The 20,706-nt window shown below is 46.4% G+C and overlaps 1 protein-coding gene and 1 long non-coding RNA gene across 6 annotated transcripts in view; one reads left to right on the top strand and one right to left on the bottom strand.

Annotated features, from left to right (window-relative positions):
* Window positions 1-20,706, bottom strand: part of SLC35F4 (solute carrier family 35 member F4) — a 467,648-nt gene that overhangs the window by 245,661 nt on the left and 201,281 nt on the right. The window lies entirely within an intron of this gene.
* Window positions 1-20,706, top strand: part of LOC143776024 (uncharacterized) — a 38,375-nt gene that overhangs the window by 11,904 nt on the left and 5,765 nt on the right. The window contains exons 1-2 of one of the 2 annotated variants that reach the window (XR_013215756.1): window positions 17,128-17,522; window positions 17,607-17,760. This is a non-coding gene — a long non-coding RNA (uncharacterized LOC143776024). Of the gene's footprint in view, window positions 1-17,127; window positions 17,523-17,606; window positions 17,761-20,706 lie in introns of those variants that run through there. The other variant, XR_013215754.1, reaches the window with a different exon arrangement.

The following is a 20,706-nucleotide window of genomic DNA, read 5'->3' on the forward strand; positions in this document are numbered from 1 at the left end:
TATGACACAACTGAGGAAGGAATGGTCTGAAGGCACATGACAGCTGGGGAAAGAGTGGCCTGAGGGCATTATGACACAGATGGGGAAGGAGTGGTCTGGAGGCACATGACAGCTGGGGAAGGAGTGGTCTGAGGGCACATAATACAGTTTGTGAAGGAGTGGTGTGAGGGTACGTGACACCGCTGGGGAAGGAGTAGTTTGGCAAAAAAGAGGAATGGAGAAGGAGCAGACTGGGGGTACATAACAGAGCTGTGAAAGGAGTGGTCTGGCACAAAACAGATCTGGGGAAGGAGTGGCCAGATGAAAATTGTCTGGGAGGAGTATTTTGGCACTACTTGTATTGAGAATGTAGTGGTCTTGCTTACAGCAAAACTAGACACAACTGTTTAGAATTTTTTAAACTGAGGTATGGAAATAAATCATTCAATTTTTATCTCCTCCCACATCAGAATGCCAAATTCAGGATATATTGCATTGTTCTCTCACCCAGAACAATATGCAATTGCCAAGGAAGCCCACTTTTTGGCATCATTTTGCTAACCTTGTGCCTTTTGAAATCCAGTATGAAGGCTTATCCTGGAAAAACCTGGACTGTTGACATGTTTACTGTTCCTATTGTTTAAGACTAGAAATATATACCTACATCAACAATGTCTTATCAAAATAAAGGTCTAAATCAAGTACACAGATGTACAAATACAGGCCTACTGTATATGTTTCACAAGGTTTGCAAATAACAAGGTCCCCCTTTGTGACAAAAATGCTGGCAAAAAAAGTGAAAAATTACAGAAGAATTGAGAGAGGACAGTTGCTCTTTTAATAAGTAACTCAGTATACAGAATCCATCATGTCTGATCATGGGGAAATAAAACCCCATAAAACTACTGGATCTAGGTCCTTGAATATGCTAAAATTACTCAAATTTTGAGAGGCATCCTTGTTATACAAAATATGTTATATTTCTCTTCTCCACTTGTAAGAAAAAAAATTAGGCCCTTATATTTTTTTTCCTAAGATGTAGTTGGGTAAAAGGGGATTTAAGTAGCATTCCTCCTGGGTTCTGGTTGCCACTTGGTGCTCTGTTTGCCACTTGGCGCACTAGCAAGCTACTCTACCTTGGCCAGGTTACTGAGATAAAGAACCAGGGGAGCAAACTTTTTTTTGCAACCAGCCTTCATTAATTGGAAAAGTTTTTTTTATCCAACCAATCTCATTTACACTCCGTAAATGTCACCATCTTGTGTCATAATCCTCTGCTCTTCTTGGATCTATGCAAATCATGGTTCAGTGCTGAAAAAGAAGTGCTACTGCATTGCAACTTGATTGACTATATTTTACTAATATCTATTAACTAATTTTACTGATATCTACTTACTACATTGTTTCTTTTTTACATTCAGTCCTATCCAGTAGAATCCTATTATTTTTATATTCTTCCATTTACCTGCAGCAAAGGTTCCCTACCCTAGTCTGTATGTAAGCTGAAGCAAAATGGCTTTTTTGAACAACCATTGGCACTTATCACACGTTACCTACTGTGAATGGCGGATCCCGTGCTATCTTTCATTAAAATGCTGTCTGTAATGATAATGAAACTGCAGAAAAGTCTTTTGTACAGAAAAGGAAGTGTCTGGAGAGTAGCCAATCACCTGTATTATGTCAGTTTCCTAGCTGCAGTTTCTCCCTGTTTTAACTCTTCACTGTCATCTGCCTCCTCAGGAACGGTGCAGCACCACACTTTGACCCACAAGTCATCATTCATCACGGTTTCCCATTAAAAATAGAATCAAATATTGCTGCAAACAAAGAAAGTAAAAATGAATATGAATGGCTTTCCTTACCAATGGATGAAAACCCTGCAGTCCACTCTGTTTTTGCAGAGGTCGTGGTATCTTTCCAAAAATTGCAGCTTGCGTGATTCTGTCTTCTAAAACAGCAAGACTGTTAAACTCTCTATCATAAGTATGACATTATGGGAAATAATGCACCGTACTCAGAGAATTACATTACTGGCCAGTTTACAAACTTGAATAATACATGCATTGGGCATAGCTTACAAAAATAAAGTGTCTTACTTATATGTGTTTCTCCATTTTATGCTTTCCAGAAGGGACAATAAGAAATAGCAACCATTACCAGCTCCTAAGGGGATTGTCAGCAAGGAGTCCTGAATAGCAAATCCACCTAGTTATATAGCAATGTGCTCTCTGCCCTTGTGTCACTGCATAACTAGGGACATTTGCAATTCAGGAGCCTGAGAAAGCTTTGTGACAACCCATATTAAGATTTGTAAGAGAATTTTCAAACTTTCTGAAAGTTTTTTTTTTGAAAGTCTAATATAATACACCATCATGTAATAATATTATATAACTATATAATCCACAAAATACGGTATATGTAAGAGGCACTAGATTATAAGACACACCCCACAATTTCAAGGAGAGCATTTAAAAAAAAAAATGGTGATGTGTGTTATAATCCGCTTTTACGGTAGCTTACTTGGGGGCGGGGCGGTGGAGCGGGGTCCCAGGTGGCGTGGTTGCTGCTGCAAGGACCTGGCGGAGGCAAGGGGATGATGTAGATCCCAGGCTGGTAGGTGGTGGTGTTTGGCGGAGGTAGGAGTGGGGCGATGCTGAGGGTCCCAGGCTGGTAGGCGGGGCTTCACCGACATTTTGTGAAAGCCTGGAGCCCCTGCACTTTCCATGCTTTTGAATGTGGTGGACTCTGGGAAAATGGCCACCGGAGGTGGCGCATGTGCGATTGAGATCTTGGGAATCAAGATCTCAATTTGCACATTAGCCATTTTTCCAGAGTGCACTGCATTGTAAAGCACGGAAAATGTGGGAGCTACGGGCTTTCACAAAATGTCAGCGGAGCCGCCGTACCGCCAAACACCACCTCCTATCAACCTGGACCCCACAGCATTGCCTAACTCCTGCCGCCGCCAGAAGCTTTCTGCAGCAGCGACCCTGGTACCCCTCTCCACAGCAGCCAGTAAGCTACATTTGGGTTATAAAACGCCCCCCATTTCCCCCCCAATTTAGGCGGGAAAAAGTATGACTTATAATCTGAAAAATACGATACACTCGTATATATATGCCACTCACGTGGCTGTAACAGAGGTAGAAAATGGGAGCACTGTCTCTTTAAATCCTGGCTCGGTTTTAGTAGGTGGCATAAACCAACACGAGGGGAAAATAAACTCAGCCTTTCTGGCTAAAATAGGAAAACAACAATGAAAACAAAACGCTGCAACACAGTCCATACGCTGCGGGTGGAACCCCGCTAGAGCAACACAGGTTCAGCTGTGCTCGACAAGCCACAAAGCCACCAGCCCATTATGCAAGTTTAACTTAACCCTCACAACACGTAGTGTGCTGGATGAAAATACTCTGGTTTCATATCAGTGACGCCATTAAGCGCAGTGACACATACAGTATCTCCCCTCTATTACCTTACCAGTGATTTTGTCACATATAACCCCCCCCTCTGCCCAAAATCGGTGGGTTTTGGCACTTTCACTTGCTAAGCAGGGGAGTCTGGACAGGGCATCTGCATTCCCATGCAACTTTCCTGGCCTATGCTCAACGTGAAAAGTGAGAAAAAAGGTGAACCATCTAGTCACCAGAGCATTTTTACCTTTCTTTTCCCTCAGCCACCTCAGAGGAGAATATTCAGATACCAGCTTAAATCTATGGCCTAGCAGGTAGTACCTCAGGGTATCCACGGCCCATTTTATGGCCAAGCACTTCTTCTCAACAATGGCATAGTTTCACATGAAGAGAGCTTCCGGCTCAGATACAGCATGGGATGCTCCTCCCCATTCACTTCCTGAGACAGCACAGCTCCGAAGCCAACCTCTGACTCATCTATCTGGACCACAAACTCCTTGCTGAAGTCAGGTGTGACCAGAACCGGATGTTTACAGATAGCCTGCTTCAGCTCCTGGAAAGCCATCTCAGTCTCAGCAAACCATTTTATCACCGATGATCTTGTGCCTTGAAGCAATCATGGTGAACCTTGATATAAACCGCCGGTAGTAACCCACAATTCCAAGAAACGCTCTAACTTGCTTCTTGGAAAGTGGTTGTGGCCATTTCTGGATTGACTCAATCTTGTTTATAGGGGGCTTGATCTCTCCCCTCCCAACGACATAGCCTAGGTATTTGGCCTCTTCCTTTTCTATAGCACATTTTTTTGGGTTTATGGTGAACCCTGCATTCCTCAACGCATCCAGAACTTCCTCTACCTTTGGTAGATGCAGGGCCGGCATTTGGGGCAGGCAGACGCCTGGGGCCCCCACTCACAAAGTGGGCCCTCTGCGTCTGCAGCCCCTTTATGAAGTGCCCAGAGGGTGTATAGCAGTGAATAACGCTATGTATCCTCTGTAGTTCTGGAGCGTCTTTCCTAACCCCCCCCCCCCCCCTCCAGCCGCCCTCTCTCTCTCTTTCTCCCTGCAATCAGGTTAGAAGTTGAGGGGGAGGGGCCGATTACAATACAGCAGACAGAGGTCAGAGCTGTGCCAGCGCGCCGCTGTGTGTCGGTGTCCTCTCCGAGTCCTCATCATGGCTGCTTCTAGCACTGTCCTGGAAATGGATCTGTACAAGTGAAGAACCTGGTAAGCATACATGTATATGTGTATCTGTGTGTACATGTGCAGTAAACAGTGTGTGTGTCTGTATATGTGTATATAGTATGTCTGTGAATATAAACAGTATATAGTATGATTGTGTATATCTGTGGTGCATGTGAGTGTGTATATATATATATATATATATATATACTGTATATATACACTGCTCCAAAAAATAAAGGGAACACTAAAATTCCACATCCTAGATATCTCTGAATGAAATATTCCAGTTGCAAATTTTTATTGCATAGTGGAATATGTTCAGAACAATAAAGCATAACAATTATCAATGTAGATCAAACTAAATATCCCATGGAGGTCTGGATTTGGAATGATACTCAAAATCAAAGAGGAAAATCAAATTACAGGCTGGTCCAACTTCAGTGGAAATGCCTCATGACAAGGAAAATATGCTCAGTATTGTGTGTGGCATCCGCGTGCCTGTATGACCTCCCTACTGTACAATGCCTGGGCATGCTCCTGATGAGGCGGTGGATGGTATCCTGAGGGATCTCCTCCCAGACCTGGACTAAAGCATCCGCCAACTCCTGGACAGTCTGTGATGCAACGTGACGTTGGTGGATAGAGCGAGACATGATGTCCCAGATGTGCTCAATCGGATTCAGGTCTGGGGAACGGGCTGGCCAGTTCATAGCTTAAATGCTTTCATCTTGCAGGAACTGCTGACACACTCCAGCCACATGAAGTCTGGCATTGTCCTGCATTAGGAGGAACCCAGGGCCAATCGCACCAGCATATAGTCTCAAAGGGGTCTGAGGATCTCATCTTGGTACCTAATGGCAGTCAGGCTACCTCTGGCGAGCACATGGAGGGCTGTGCGGCCCTCCAAAGAAACGCCACCCCACACCATTACTGACCCACTGCCAAACCGGTCATGCCGAAAGATGTTGCAGGCAGCAGATCGCTCTCCACGGCATCTCCAGACTCTGTCATGTCTGTCACATGTGCTCAGTGTGAACTTGCTTTCATCTGTGAAGAGCACAGGGTGCCAGTGGCGAATTTGCCAATCCTGGTGTTCTGTGGCAAATGCCAAGCATCCTGCACGGTGTTGGGCTGTGAGCACAACCCCCATCTGTTGACGTCGGGCACTCAGACCATCCTCATGGAGTCGGTTTCTAACCGTTTGTGAAGATGCATGCACATTTGTGGCCTGCTGGAGGTAGTTTTGCAGGGCTCTGGCAGTGCTCCTCCTGTTTCTCCTTGCACAAAGGCAGATGTAGCGGTCCTGCTGATGGGCTGTTGCCCTCCTACGGCCCCTCCACATCTCCTGGTGTACTGGCCTGTCTCCTGGTAGCGCCTCCAGCCTCTGGACACTACACTGACAGACACTACAAACCTTCTTGCCACAGCTCGCATTGATGTGCCATCCTGGATGAGCTGCACTACCTGAGCCACTTGTGTGGGTTGTAGAGTCCGTCTCATGCTACCACAAGTGTGAATGTGAAAGCACAACTAAGATTCAAAAGTGACTAAAACATCAGCCAGAAAGCATTGATACTGAGATGTGGTCTGTGGTCCCCACCTGCAGAACCACTCCTTTATTGAGTGTGTCTTGATAATTGCCAATAATTTCCATATGTTTATTCCATTTGCACAACGGCATGTGAAATTGATTGTCAATCAGTGTTGCTTCCTAAGTGGACAGTTTGATATCACAGAAGTTTGATTTACTTGGAGTTATGTTCTGTTGTTTAAGTGTTCCCTTTACTTTTTTGAGCAGTGTATATATATATATATATATATACACACACACACACACATGTATATACAGTATATAGTATATGTATGTATATTATATTTGTATACTGCATGTGTGCAGTATATTGTGTAACTATACAGTATATATAAACTGTACATGTACGTGAGCATACTGTATATACTGTATATAGACTGAATGTTTCTGTGTGTATATACTTTATATAGTGTGTTTCTATATTTATAAAGTTTATATAATGTGTGTACATGTATAGTGTGTATCTGTGTATATGTGCTGCATATATACCGTATATACTCGAGTATAAGCCGAGATTTTCAGCCCATTTTTTTAGGCTGAAAGTGCCCCTCTCGGCTTATACTCGAGTCGTTGTCCCAGGGGGTGAGCGGGGGAGGGGGAGCGGCAGGTGTCACATACTCACCTGCTCTTGGCACGGTCCCTGCATCTCCAATGGTCTCCGGGCGGCTCTTCCTGTGTTCAGCGGTCACGTGGTACCGCTCATTAAAGTAATGAATATGGACGCATATTCATTACTTTAATGAGCGGTACGTGACCTCTGAACATAGGAAGAAGCTGCCGGCTCCCACAGACCATCGGAGATGCAGGGACTGCGCCAGAAGCAGGTGAGTATAATGGGGGAGGGTGAGCATTGCGCGATATTCACCTGACCCCGTTCCACTGCCGGGCGCCGCTCCGTCTTCCGCTTCCCCTGCCTGTGACTGTTCAGGTCAGGGGGCGCGATGACGTGTTTAGTCTAATTGTATGGGGCATAATCTATGGAGCATCTTATGGGGCCATAATCAACCTTTATATAGCATTGTATGGGGCAAATGTTTCTATGGAGCATCTTATGGGGCCATTATTAACCTTTCTGCAGCATTATATGGGGCATATTTTAATATGGAGCATCTTATGGGGCCCATCATGAACTGTATGGAGCATTATATGGTGCTTCTGATTCAATATGGATATTCAAAACCACTTAACCTACTGATGTCTCAATTAATTTTACTTTTATTGGTATCTATTTTTATTTTTTAAATATACCAGTAGCTGCTGCATTTCCCACCCTAGGCTTATACTCGAGTCACTAAGTTTTCCCAGTTTTTTGTGGCAAAATTAGTGTCTCAGCTTATACTCGGGTCGGCTTATACTCGAGTATATGTGGTAGTTCTGTAATTGTAGTGTCGCTATAATAGGACACTATAATACTACACTAAAATACGTAAACTACTAGTTTACCGTATTTTGCAGATTATAAAACGCTCTGGATTATAAGACGCACCCCAAATTTTGAGGAGAAAAATAGGAAAATAACTTTTTTAATAAAATGGTGGTGCTTCTTATAATCCATGCGTTTTATTGCTTACCGGAGGGTGTTGGCTGCGGTGAAGCGGGGTCCCAGGGTCACTGCTGGAGCATTGCTGCAGGCCGCAGGCTGAGATGAGGGGGTGTTCGGATGTGCGGCGCGCAGCTGCGGGTGTTTGGTGCTGCGTGCTGCTACGGGTGTTCGTTGCTGCGGGTGTATAGTGCTGTGGGGCTCTGACGACATTTTGTGAAAGGTCAGAACAAACCGCAGTTTATTTATTTATTTTTACTCATTTATATAGCACTATTAATTCCACAGAGCTTTAGAGACATTAGTGGCACGGTCCCCAATGGGGCTCACAATCTAAATTCTATATCTTTGGAATGTAGGAGGGAGCCCATGCAAACACGGGGAGAACATTCAAAATCCTTGCAGATATTGTTCTTGGTGGAATTTGAACCCAGAACCCCAGCGCTGCAAGTCTGCAGTGCTAACCACCGTGCCGCCCCAGTTGCATGGCATGGTTTACTATGTGGTGGACTCCTGGGAAAATGGCTGCCTGGGCGACACATGAGCAGATGGAGATCTCGGTACCAAGATCTCGGGAGATGAGATCTCAGCGCTGAAATCTCATCTCCCGAGATCTTAGTGCCAAGATCTCCATCTGCTCATGCGCCGCCCCCGGCAGCCATTGTCCCGGAGTCCACCGAATAGGAAACCATGCAACTGCGGGGGCACTGGCCTTTCACAAAATGTCGGCAGAGCCCCCGCAGCACCGAACACCTGCAGTGGTGAACTGCACATGCGATCACCCCTTCATCCCTGCCTGCGACCTGCAGAGACCCTGGACCATGCTCCACCGCGGCTGGTAAGGTATATCTGCATTATAAGAAGCCCCCATTTTCCCTCCAAATTTTGGGAAAAAATTTTATATAATCCGAAAAATACGGTATGTCTAATGCCTGTGTCTTACATTAGGACCTGTTTGTTTACACTTTCTTTACTGCTCCCAGTGCATTCTGCCTGAATCCCCTATAGAACCATAGATTGCAATGACAGGAATGGAGTTCAATGTATTCAATGTATTGGACGCAGTGAATCCGCACGGTTCAGGTCACATGTTGAGTCACCTGCGTTCATGCGTTCAATAGCCGGCAGCGGACATGTGCTGCTTCCAAAGCACTGCCAATTCCTGATCGTGTGCACCTGGTATATGAAAATAAATACATTTCAGAAAAAAAAAATTACTTTAACCTCTGCTTGTGTCAGTGCCGTCTGTGGCCCTGTCGGGGGATTTATGTGAATCCTATCTTAGGGTATGTGTCCACGGTCAGTAAACGCTGCTTGTTTGACGCTGCGCAGAGCTGCAGCGTCAAACACGCAGCGTCCAGATGTTCCAGCATAGTGGAGGGGATTTTTGGAAATCCCGTGTCCACTATGCGTGGAAACACGCACGCGTTGGCCCTGCGACTCCGGACATGCTGCGCATCTTTTCAGATCGCAGCATGTCCGTGCTACCTGCGGCGACGCTGCGTCACCGCAAGTAATATCACAGGGCCCTATGGGAGGGTGCGATGATCCCGGATGTGTACAGTTAACACATCCAGCATCATCGCGTCCCAGAAAGGGGGCGGGGCTTAGCGCCGAGCGGCTTCGCCGCTCCGGCGATATCGCCGGCCATCCTGACCGTGGACACATACCCTTAGGGTGATTCAGGCACAGCCCTCGGTCACACTGCATAAGCTCTGTGTGAACAGGGTTTAACATACTATTGTGCAGTCTACTAAACTATTCCGCGCTGTCCCAGTACAGCAGCCAGACACGGACAGTGGACAGAAGACACTTTTTTTTTTTTTTTATAAATCTGTTGCTGTCATCTTTCAACATTTCTTTCCCTATTCAAATGAATGGGACACAAAAATACACGTGAAAAGGCTGCACAAACGCTGAATATTTGCTGCCAACATTGTAGATCAATCCGCAGCAAAAATGGTGCGCATTAACAGTCTCTACGGGGTTTTTATGAGAATGCAAAAATAATTAGCATGAAATGATAAATCCCCCGCGGCTCCAGCACTGATGAATCGGGGGTCTCCGCTAGTCTCAGCACTGGGCTGCAGGGGTCTTGTGGCTCCGGGGGTCTCTGCCAGTCTTAGCAGTGGGCTGCAGGGGTCTTGTGGCTGCACCTTATATTATAGCTGCAAAGTGAATAATAACCATCAGGGACCCCGAACCATTGGCCACGGAGCCACAGGGGATTTAGCAGAGTAGGTTAGCGACATGCCGGACTATTTTTTAAATCTCTTTGTATTCTGCTGTTTGTGAGGTAGGATGTAGAAAAAGACGGCAATTCTGCTAATGCTTTCTATCATGTTTTTCACAGATGCCTCGTGTGCCCTATTTGACCTACGGTGCTGCACTCATGTCCATGTTTTCCCAGCAGCACAGATGACAAGGACCAATACAAGTCTATGAGTCCATGTAAACATGCCGTCCGTGAGCCATACGTGTGCCGTATGTGTGCTGTACGTGTGATGTACTTGTGCTGTACGTGTGCCATCCGTTTTTAACGTGGAAAGTATATGAGAAGTTTTGTAATTTCATTTCCATTATCCATACCAGAAAAACACGGATGGCACATGGATGGCACACTGATTGAAAACACTGGTGACACCGATATCTGTGTAACATGTTCGTGGTTTATATGGACATGGGGGCAACACTTTGAATTTTGCTTAAGGAACAATTTGTGTAAAACCGGCCCTGTGTAGATGACTACCCCAGTCAGGGCTGAAGACCACAATGTCATCTAGGTTGGCGGCAACATACTTCTTATGTTTAGCCAGGACCCGATCCATAGCCCTCTGGAAGGTTGCAGGAGCCTCCTGTAGACCAAAAGGCATTCTGGTGTATTGGAAACACCCATCAGGCGTCGAGAAGGCCATCTTCTCCTTAGCACTCTGGGACATGGGGATCTGCCAGTAGCTCTTCGTCAGGTCAAGGGTTGTAATGTATCTCGCGGTTCGCAATCTCTCAATGAGTTCATCCACCCAGGGCAACGGATACGCATCACATTTAGAGACCTCATTCAGTTTACGGTAATCATTGCAAAACTGCCAGTCACCGTCGGGCTTTGGCACGAGGACGATGGGACTCGACCACCTGCGCATGCCCTGGCAACTCTGAGAACAGGTGGCGGTTCTGCTGCAACAGTTCCCGACACTGTTGTCTCTGGGCCGGCGTGAGAGTCTCTGCAACGGTGACATCATCCACTGTGGCTTTGCGACTGGCTCCCAGACAAGGGGTTTCCAGCGATTCCCAATCTCGCCATGGCTTGAGCAAGTTCACATGGTATATTTGGTGTGGCTTTCTTCAGCCTGGCTGGTATACCTTGTATTTCACCTCGCTCAGTTTCTCCACCACCTCATATGGGCCTTGCCACTTGGCTAGGAACTTGCTCTCCACCGTGTAAATAAGCATTAGGATGCGGTCCCCGGGTTGGAACTGCCTCACTCTCGCTGAATGGCTATACACCCTTGCCTGTGCCTCCAGTGCTTGCAGAAGATGCTCCTTCATGATTGGCATCACTTTCACCATCCACTTCTGTAACTGGGCGAAATGCTCTATGACGCTCCGGTGTGGCGTGTCCTTGGCTTCCCAGGCAATGTCCCAGGAGCCCTTGCAGATGTCGACCATACAGGTGCTTGAACTGTGAGAAGCCAGTAGAAGCTTGTGAAACTTCTCTGATTGAGAAGGATGGTCAAGACTGGGACTATCTGCTTTCGTTCCTGCTCTTCTCAATTACCTTCTTGAGCATCGCCTTCAAGGTCTTATTGAAGCGCTCTACCAGGCCGTCTGTCTGTAGATGGGAGACTGAGGTTTGGAGCTGGGCAATCTGAAGGACCTTACACAACTCCCTCATTACCTTTCTCATGAAAGAGGCTCCCTGGTCTGTCAAAATCTCCTTTGACAGACCCATTCGTGCAAAAATACGAACAAGTTCCCGGGCGATACTGTAACACCCCAGGTAACCGGTTGTTACAGTGATGTTGCATTCCCTTCAGGGAGGGTAATATCATGCTCAGAGGCAATGGAGTTCTCTTCACCAGGTAAAGCACCCGCATGCAACACATTCCAAATCCAGGCCAGGAGGGGCGCTCAGGACCCGGATTGAGGGGAGCTTCCCTAAGCTATATGTATCCTGACCCGTAGAAGGAGCTAGACAGTTGGCCCAGGGAGACCAAGCAAGGCAGTCTAATAGAGACACTGAAGGAGAAGGAAGTCAGGAATTGAAAGCAGACAGAGAGGCCTGGCAGCCACGAGGGAGCTGCAGCCTCTGGAAGGAGAAAGACCCGAGGGGTTGTATGTGGTGGAGCTTCCGAGGAAAGGAGCGGAACAGGGCTCAGAGGGGAACTGTGACCGGGCACCCTCAGAGTCAAAGCGCATTACCGGGTACCAGGAGCCTGAGGCCTTAGTGGAACTGTAGGACACTTGGCAGAACCGGAGGGCTGAGAACTTTATGGGATTGGCCCACACCACACCTGAGACGCAGCAGCACCGGAGGAGACCGGGACATGATAGAGTCCCTATAAAAAGGCTCAAGCTGCCCATCATGCAGGTACCTGTCTTAGGACGGGGGGAATAGAGGACTCTGCAGAAAGCTTCAGGCAGCAGGGACTCCATACAGAGCAAGCGCTAGTTGGAAAGGCTCACGGACCTCTACTGAAAAGGGATTCTCCCATTGCCTCTGAGCTGGCCGGGCCACATCACCATCTGTGCCTGGTACCCTGGACTGTAGCCTGCCAACTACAATAAACCAGGTAAAGAATTACAGCTTGCGTCCTTTACTTATTGCCCAGCATACACCATTATCGCCTTACACCTTAGGACTCCTGGGGACTCCGCTTCACCTGTGGGAAGTGTACCATCAATGCTGCAACAACATCCCCCAGAGGACCCCATTAACGCAGCGTTGGTCCCACTATTCCCCTTAAAAGACCTTTCCCCTTTAATTGGACGCCAGGGCCATGGACCGGGTCGCAGCCACCCTGACATCCCCTTTAAGACCGGACCCGGTACCGAGTACCCCACGGCCCAGGCGGGGCACTCCAATACTCTTGGCCGTGGAGTTACTTAGTGGTACTGCTTCAGGGTACCGGGTCGCATAGTTCATGACCACTAAGCTGTACTGGTGCCCTCATGTAGACTTGACTACAGGACCCACTAGATCCTTGGCAATCCTCTCAAATGGGATCTCTATCACCGGTAACAGAACTAGGGGACTTCGGAAGTGAGCAGAGGGAGCAGTTATCTGGCAGGTGGGGCAGGACCTACAATAATTTAGGATCTTCCGGTAACACCCCGGTCAATAAAACCTCTGCATTATTCTTTCCTGTGTTTTCTCTACCCCCAGATGTCCCCCAAAACATGTGAATGGGCCATATCTAAAACCCTCCACCAGTAGGGAACTGGAACCAAGAGCTGCTCCACTATCTCCCTTCCTCTCAGTGTGGTCACCCAATACAGTAACTCGCCATTAATGGCAAAGTGTGAGAACCTGGTGTCAGCCCCCAGCTATTGAGCAACCCCATCTACCACTGACACATTTTCGAATGCATTTTTAGGGTAAAATCCCGCATCTGAGCAGAACCAAAATTTTCCCCAGAAACCCTCAGATCAGGAACTTCGGCTTCACTGACCACCATCTCATCCTCTTCACCCACCAGGACACACAAGGGGAACTCCTCCACCTCTGGCTGTGACAGGGATTGTTCAGGGTTGAGTTGGCGTCTGTCTGAGTCACTTAGCATCCCAGCCTTTCCCCACAAGTCCGAAAACAGGCTGAAGTCCAGCCCGATTAACACGGGGTGTAGCAAGTCTCTCACAACCCCAACCTCATGGGACTCAGTGCCACAGTTTGTTTTTATATATACTCTGGCAACGGGGTAGTCCTTGGCATCCTTGTTTCCCTGGGATTAACTGGTGGGGAATAGTAATGAGCTAGTATACTTGCTGCTAGAGTTTTCCCGAGCACGCTCGGGTGGTCTACGAGTATTTGTGACAGCTCGGAGATTTAGTTTTTGGTGACTCAGCTGCATAATTTATGGCTGCTAGCCAGCCTGAGTACAGGTGGGGGTTGCCTGGTTGCTAGGGAATCCCCACATGTAATCAAGCTATCTAGTAGCCACAAATCATGCAGCTGCGGCAAGGAAAACTAAATCTCCGAGCAGTCACAAATATTCGGAGACCACCTGAGCGTGCTTGGGAAAACCCAAGCAACGAGTATACTCGCTCATCACTAGTGGGGAAGTGTGGCCCTTCTCAGAGTCACCAAACTCCCCGAGTTCAATAGTCCTGACACCAGCACCCCATTTATGGTCACGGGACATGACTGAGTCCCATCTCTGGGCTGATGGTCCACACAGCAAGCAGGATAAGCAAAATATGAGCAGTGCCTGCCTAGGCTGCAATCCATCTGCTCAGAAGACAAAGGACAACAGGCAGCAATGTGTCCAGAACTGTGACACCGCCAACAGATCAGGTCTTTACCAGCAGTCTTTTGCAACCCTTCAAAGGCTCCTTCATGCCTCAGAATTCACCCTGTGGTGGCTCTGCTACCCCTCTTTTGGGACTTGGGCTCCCGCTGGGCACCCCAGTATGGAAATGCACCACCCCCGGCTTCCTTAGGGACCTCTTGACTGCCTGGTACCTTTCTACAAGGCCGCCCAGGTCAACCACATTCTGGGGATCCCCATGGGCAACCCATGTCTGTACCGGCCTTGGAAGGGAATAGATAAATCTGTCCATTACAACCAGCTCCACCATCTGGGCTGGGGTGGATTACTCCATCTGCAACCATTTCTGCACCAGATGCAGCAAGTCGAACATTTGGGAGCGAGGAGGTTTATCACCACAATATGCCCAGTGATGAACCCTTTGAGCTCGTACAGACATAGTCACCCCTGAGTGTGCCAGTATCTCAGTTTTTAGTTTGGCATATTCCTGGGCATCTTGTAAGGCCAGGTCATAATAAGCCTTCTGGGGCTCGCCGGTTAGATAGGGGGCCAGCACCTCCGCCCACTGGTCTGGCTGCAGTCTCTCTTGTGCCGCTACCCCCAAAATCGTTGGGGCTGCAACAGGATGGACATTCTGCACCCCACATGGGTAAGCACTTTAGGACAGCAAAATCTACGGCACTTTATACATAACATCTGATCTGAGTTGGGATTATGTGTGGAGATGGATTTTCCTTGCTCTTATCTTGATTTACTTTCCCCTATGTCATGTAGATGGACATCTTACTTTGATATAGAGCTGATTTTCTCATGCCCCCCCTAGATAAATCACTTACTATGTGATCATATAGCCAAAGTCTATTAGAGACAGTAACTAGGGTTTTTAGTTTGACCTTAGCTGTAATATAGCAGTGTCCCCCTGTGTATTGTCTTCACCATTCAACTCATCTTTTTTATATATTGTACTGTCGTTTTGTTTAAACGTTTGTTTTTTAGAAAGTAACACAATTTTCCATGTTGATATATACATTTGGTATATTTTTTCTCACTTGGTTAATTGATTTTTGGGACTCTTGACTCCATTTTTTGTAGGTTGCCCTCATCTCCAGCCTAGTATGAATGACCACCTCACCCTATCCAGGTATGCATGCCCCCTCTTTCCCCATTCTGATATGCATGGCCCCCCCCTCCTGATCCTGGCATGAATGGCCCCAATCCCCATCCTGGTATTCATGGCCCCCATCAGAAAAGCATAAAAAACCCATAAACCATTCTACTTACCTTCCCAGCGCTCCCTCGCAGCATCCTGTTCTCACTCCAGCAGCTGATTTCAGCTTATAAGCAGCACAGCTTATGTGTCATCCTGGATGAGCTGCACTACCTGAGACACTTGTATGGGTTGTAGAGTCCGTCTCATGATACCACGAGTGTGAAAGCACAACCAACGTTCAAAAGTGACCAAAACATCAGCCAGAAAGCATTCGTACTGAGATGTGGTCTGTGGTCCCTACCTGCAGAACCACTCCTTTATTGAGTGTGCCTTGATAATTGCCAATAATTTCCATCTGTTGTCTATTCCATTTGCACAACAGCATGTGAAATTGATTGTCAAACAGTGTTGTTTCCTAAGTGGACTGTTTGATTTCACAGAAGTTTGATTTACTTGGAGTTATATTCTGTTGTTTAAGTGTTCCCTTTATTTTTTGAGCAGTGTGTATAACCTAGCATAGCTATAATGGCATACTCTAATTCAGATGATACCCAACCATATCTGTGTATTGGGGACATCTGATCCTTAGAATGCCTAGTATGGTCACATTCTTCACACATCTCCACAATTACTCTGCTACGAAGAAACTAAAGACCAGCATTTACGATACAACACCTGTGTCCAGGTCATAAGCTTCACAATACTTCAGCTGTCTTAAACAAGTTACAGACATTTCCCATGTGCATCAAAACCAATTATCAGGTGAAAATGTGCGTGGTACATCAAATCTATTATTTTCAACTCAGCACTGGGCTCTTATAATCAGATTTATCTGCGGGCCTGACACTTCCTAGTTGGAAACATTAATGGATTTCTTGCTTTCTCCATGTGCAAATTGCCTGTTCAGAGAGGAAGAGCGTTAGGAATACCTGCTGTCAGGGGCGGAACTACCGGGGTCGCAGAGGTCGCGGCTGCACCAGGGCCCGGGCCCAAAAGAGGGCCCGGTGCCGCCGCGACCTCTGCGACCTCGGTAGTCCGCCGTGGGCGCAGCTTACCGGGCCGCCGCCAGGATGAATTGCAGGCTGAGCGGCCGGTCACTGTGGGGGCAGGCCGTGCGGCGTCACGTTCCTCGGCTCCTCCTCCTCCTTTTCGCGGGGCTGCCAGGCGCGCGCGCGCTGCCTGGGGGACTTCGAGCGGTGAAGGTACGTGCAGCAACAGGACATGTGGGGGGTGCGACATGTGGGTGCGCCATGCTCTTCCCAGGTCCCGGGCTGCCTGGCGATGCCGATCGCCGGGCCCACGGCCCAGGTATGTCCGGGCGGCAGGAGCCGGTGCCATTATCGTTTAGCTGGGGGGGGGGTGCCCTGCAATCCCCCCTACAAGTGCTCAAACCGCCCTGTGAAACTGTATTGGGGAGCCATGGGATGCATTCCCCCCCCCCCACCACATACATTGGTTTTGTGTATCTGCAATTCTTTTAAATGTAATGGCTGCAGTTATTGCGTGGTATATACAATTGCTCTGTTTGAACTTTCTTTGTGTCTATATTTAGGGTTTAACACCTGGATTTATTTTTCAAATTTCATTTTCAGGTTGTTTAACTTTTATAACAGTTTATATCCACCATGTCCTCTTACTCTTTCTGCAAACCTGCAGAAAACTACTAAATAGCTGTTCATTGAAAATTCAAAGAATATGCAAAGTGTAGTTAAAAACAGAGGCAGGAACAGCCATCACCCCACAGACACATTGAATGCTTTGTCCCATACAGTGTGATGCAGGAGGGCTGGCATTTCAGCAAGCATCAATCTATTTAATAAAGCATTTAAGCTTGTTAATCAAAAAAAAAATACCTTTACCATTTGAGAATGGTACCACAAAAGCATCATACAAAGAAGGCAGGCAATCAACAATTGCAAAAAGCATTTAAATTAATAAATGTTCCCATTTCCTTTTCTACAGTGACAAGAATATTCATATTGCGTTTTATTACGTTCCTGTTTGAACACAGTTTGCCGTTTTAAGCATTTGTTCGAGTTGATTCTTTGAAACCGTTTTTATGTTGTTCCGCTTTGGTTAAGAAGCATGACCAGCACTGACTGAAAAACCAATTTCTGTAGGTAAAAATTCTTAACATGTAAACTTAATTTCCAGGTAATGTATTAGACTGTCAGCTAATTTTCCTTACAATCTTTTCTTTTTAGGGGATGCAACATGAAAGTTCATCTTTTGAGGGTAAGCTGTTGTTTACAACACTTTTTTCTTATCTTTCGGAAATGTTTTTTTTGCAATAGATATTTACTTCTTAGTTTAACATTGTATGCGTGTGTCTGTATATCATTTTTTTTTTTTTTGGGGGGGGGGGGGGGCCATTCAAAAGTTCGCACCGGGGCCCGCAGGACTGTTGTTACGCCCCTGCCTGCTGTGGACGCAATAGTCCTCTTCTGGGTTTCCAAAATACTCTGCTGGTCTTTCCATCCTGGGGGCAGAACTAGTGAGCACTTGGGTGGTGTCTCCTCCCCATTAAATTAGCTTTGGAGGAATGGAGACATTTCCTTGAGAGGGCTAAACATCCCTTTACTGTACTTTCTGACCATAAGAACCTGATTTGTTTAGAAAATGCCAAGAGATTAAATTCTAGGCAGGCACAATGGGCGTTGTTCTTTACCAGATTTAATCTATTTCCTACCTCCCCAGGACCAAGAATGTATGGGCGGATGCTCTCTCTCTCTTAGTCTTTGTCTTATCCAGTGTTCTTTGTTCCTAAAGGGGATCTGGTGTACTCAGTCAATGTGACATGGGAGGTGGTTAAGGTGTAGGGATTGGCTACGTCTTGTACACCCCATGACAAGTTGTTTGTTCCTGTGCATTTGAGGTTGCGGTTGCTCAGGGAGAGTCATGATTGTCACTGTGGTAACCTAGGCATCAAGGGTACATGTCATCTTTTAGACAGAGGGTATTAGTGGTTGTCCATGGTTAAGGATGTGTGAAGGGACAAATTAAGAAAGATTCTCCATTTTGTGCTTTTTGACTCCCTTTTGCTGTGTTGATATAAATTTTGTTACTAGGCTAAAGTTCACAGCTGTTATGAGACCTTGATTGTTTCAACCTGGACAGGACATGAGACTGAGGGTGTATTGTTCTACGAGACTTTGACGTACAGACTGTTCTTGCATTCTTATAGGTTAAGAACTGTGAGCGTGTTCTTATGCTGATTGGTTGAAGTATAATTTCTATGATTATGAAATGTGATAAACAATAAACGGGAGCCAGAGATCTGCTCAATCCACCCAAACAGAGACACACGTTACTGTCTGGTCATTTTCAGATTAATTTGGAAATCACTGAGTCAACCGTGAAGGATCACTTTAGATCTTCCCTCAACAGCCCGAATGTGGGGCCCCAAACAGGAATGCTTCTGCCCCTGGAGGACAACAAGACAAAGGACCCTCGGACCGGACACAGGCACTGGAAATTGGGATTGATCATCCCCCACAACAACCACGGTGAGTTGGCAGTTATACTGTCCAGACCGTTTGGTGTGGTTTTCCTGTGTTTGTGCTGCAAAGAGGATCTGAGGTTTGTCCCCGATGGTGGGGTGATTTTTGGGTGGAATCATATAGAGGTGTAGTTCCATTCGGAGCCCAGTGCTCGAACCGTACCTCATAAGGGACGGACACCCCAGATTGACCAGTGATGTAACTCTCTTTATAGTCAAAATATCCTGAAATCCTGATCCCTGTTAGAATCAGGCATGGTGAGGTGATCGAAGATGGGTAGGATGCGTAACTCAGGAATATATAGATATATATGTATATGTCCAGGGGTATCCGGAGGGAAAGTCTGAGACGCCCTCCTCCTTTCACTGAGTACCGCGTTTTTGGGTTGTCCCAGTGGGGGACAGAGAGACCCAGTGGAACAAAACTGTACGGCCGCTCAGTATTGTGCACAACTAAAGTAAGGATATTTAGCTCTAAAGGAGAATCAGTTTCCGTGGAAGAAAAAGAAGACTTTGAATTTGTGTGATGAATCTGATACTGTTAGCCCAAAGACGGGGAAAGAAATCTGTTAAGAATGCAGGAAAGATATTCTCAATCATGGGTTTTTCTAAGGTGGTCTGGCACGTGAATTGTGTGATGAAGGTTTTGAAGAAATTAATTAAGTCTGAGAACTGCTGTATTCTGTTTCTGTGTGAAATTTCTAAAATACCTGATGGGAGGGGTGAATCAAACAGCTGCGCGATTGCTTTCTCCTTTCTGTGTTGAGGAATGCTGTGAATTCTTATATCCGCTCAAATCTCGGATGGGAGGGGGCACGTAGCTGCGTTCAAGTTCCTCTGCATTTTCTGTCCTTGGTGCAGTACGCGTTGGGAGATCTGTGTTTTGTTTAAAGCAACAGTATTGTATTGCAGTAGAAAGAAATATTGTAAGTTGAAGTTGGAAGTTGAAAGTGAAATATGGTGCCTAGTTTTAGAAGGAAACTTGTAAGTGATTGTTTGGTTATCAGTGTGATTGAAAGATTGGTAAAAGATTGACCTGCTTCAAGTTGAGTGGTTGATATATAGTAAATTGAGGATTAACAGAGGAAGTGAATTCTGATTGTTTTTGTTACGTTGAAAAAGGAAAGTTATCTATTACTATGACAAAAAACTGGATGTTTTGTGGTGCAAGAAGGAACTGAGAAAGTGACTGAGATTAATGTGTCGGGAAAGCAAACAATTAAAAATTTGGGACAGGGGGTCTCCCTGCTAGATAATATGGTCCCTCCCCAGGAAATTAAGCCTCTCCTCCCAACTGTAAGCCCTATGCCCCTTAACCCCAAGGCACCAATATATCCTGGACTGCCAAGAAGTTCTATCGGCCTCTTATGGTAATATTTAAAGATTTGGGATTCTCATTTTAAAATAAAACCCATTCACACATTTTTGTGGCAGCTTTAATGTCCGGCCTTAAACCTGAATTGAAAGAGGCAATAATGTCATTTAGACCTGATATCGAGACTTCCACTCCAGATGATGCATTGAAAATAGTAAAAAAGTTTACAGAACTTAGCCCGCTCTGCATCAGCAGGGAAATTAAAGGTTATATCAACGGCCACAGTGCACAGCGATTCCTGCTCCAACCTCAGCCCCCACCCCAGCTACAAGGACACAGCTCAGTTCCTTATCAGTGGCCCACACAACAGACTCCAGCTCCTGCCCTCCCCACCATACCCAAATTCAGTCACATACTCCAATATCCCTTTTAACCCTATGTCTGGGAATCTCACTCCCAAGCCCTGCCATGTCAATTCTCAGATCAAGAG

This window comes from Ranitomeya variabilis, chromosome 1 (assembly GCF_051348905.1).
Source record: "Ranitomeya variabilis isolate aRanVar5 chromosome 1, aRanVar5.hap1, whole genome shotgun sequence".
Lineage (NCBI taxonomy): Eukaryota > Metazoa > Chordata > Amphibia > Anura > Dendrobatidae > Ranitomeya > Ranitomeya variabilis.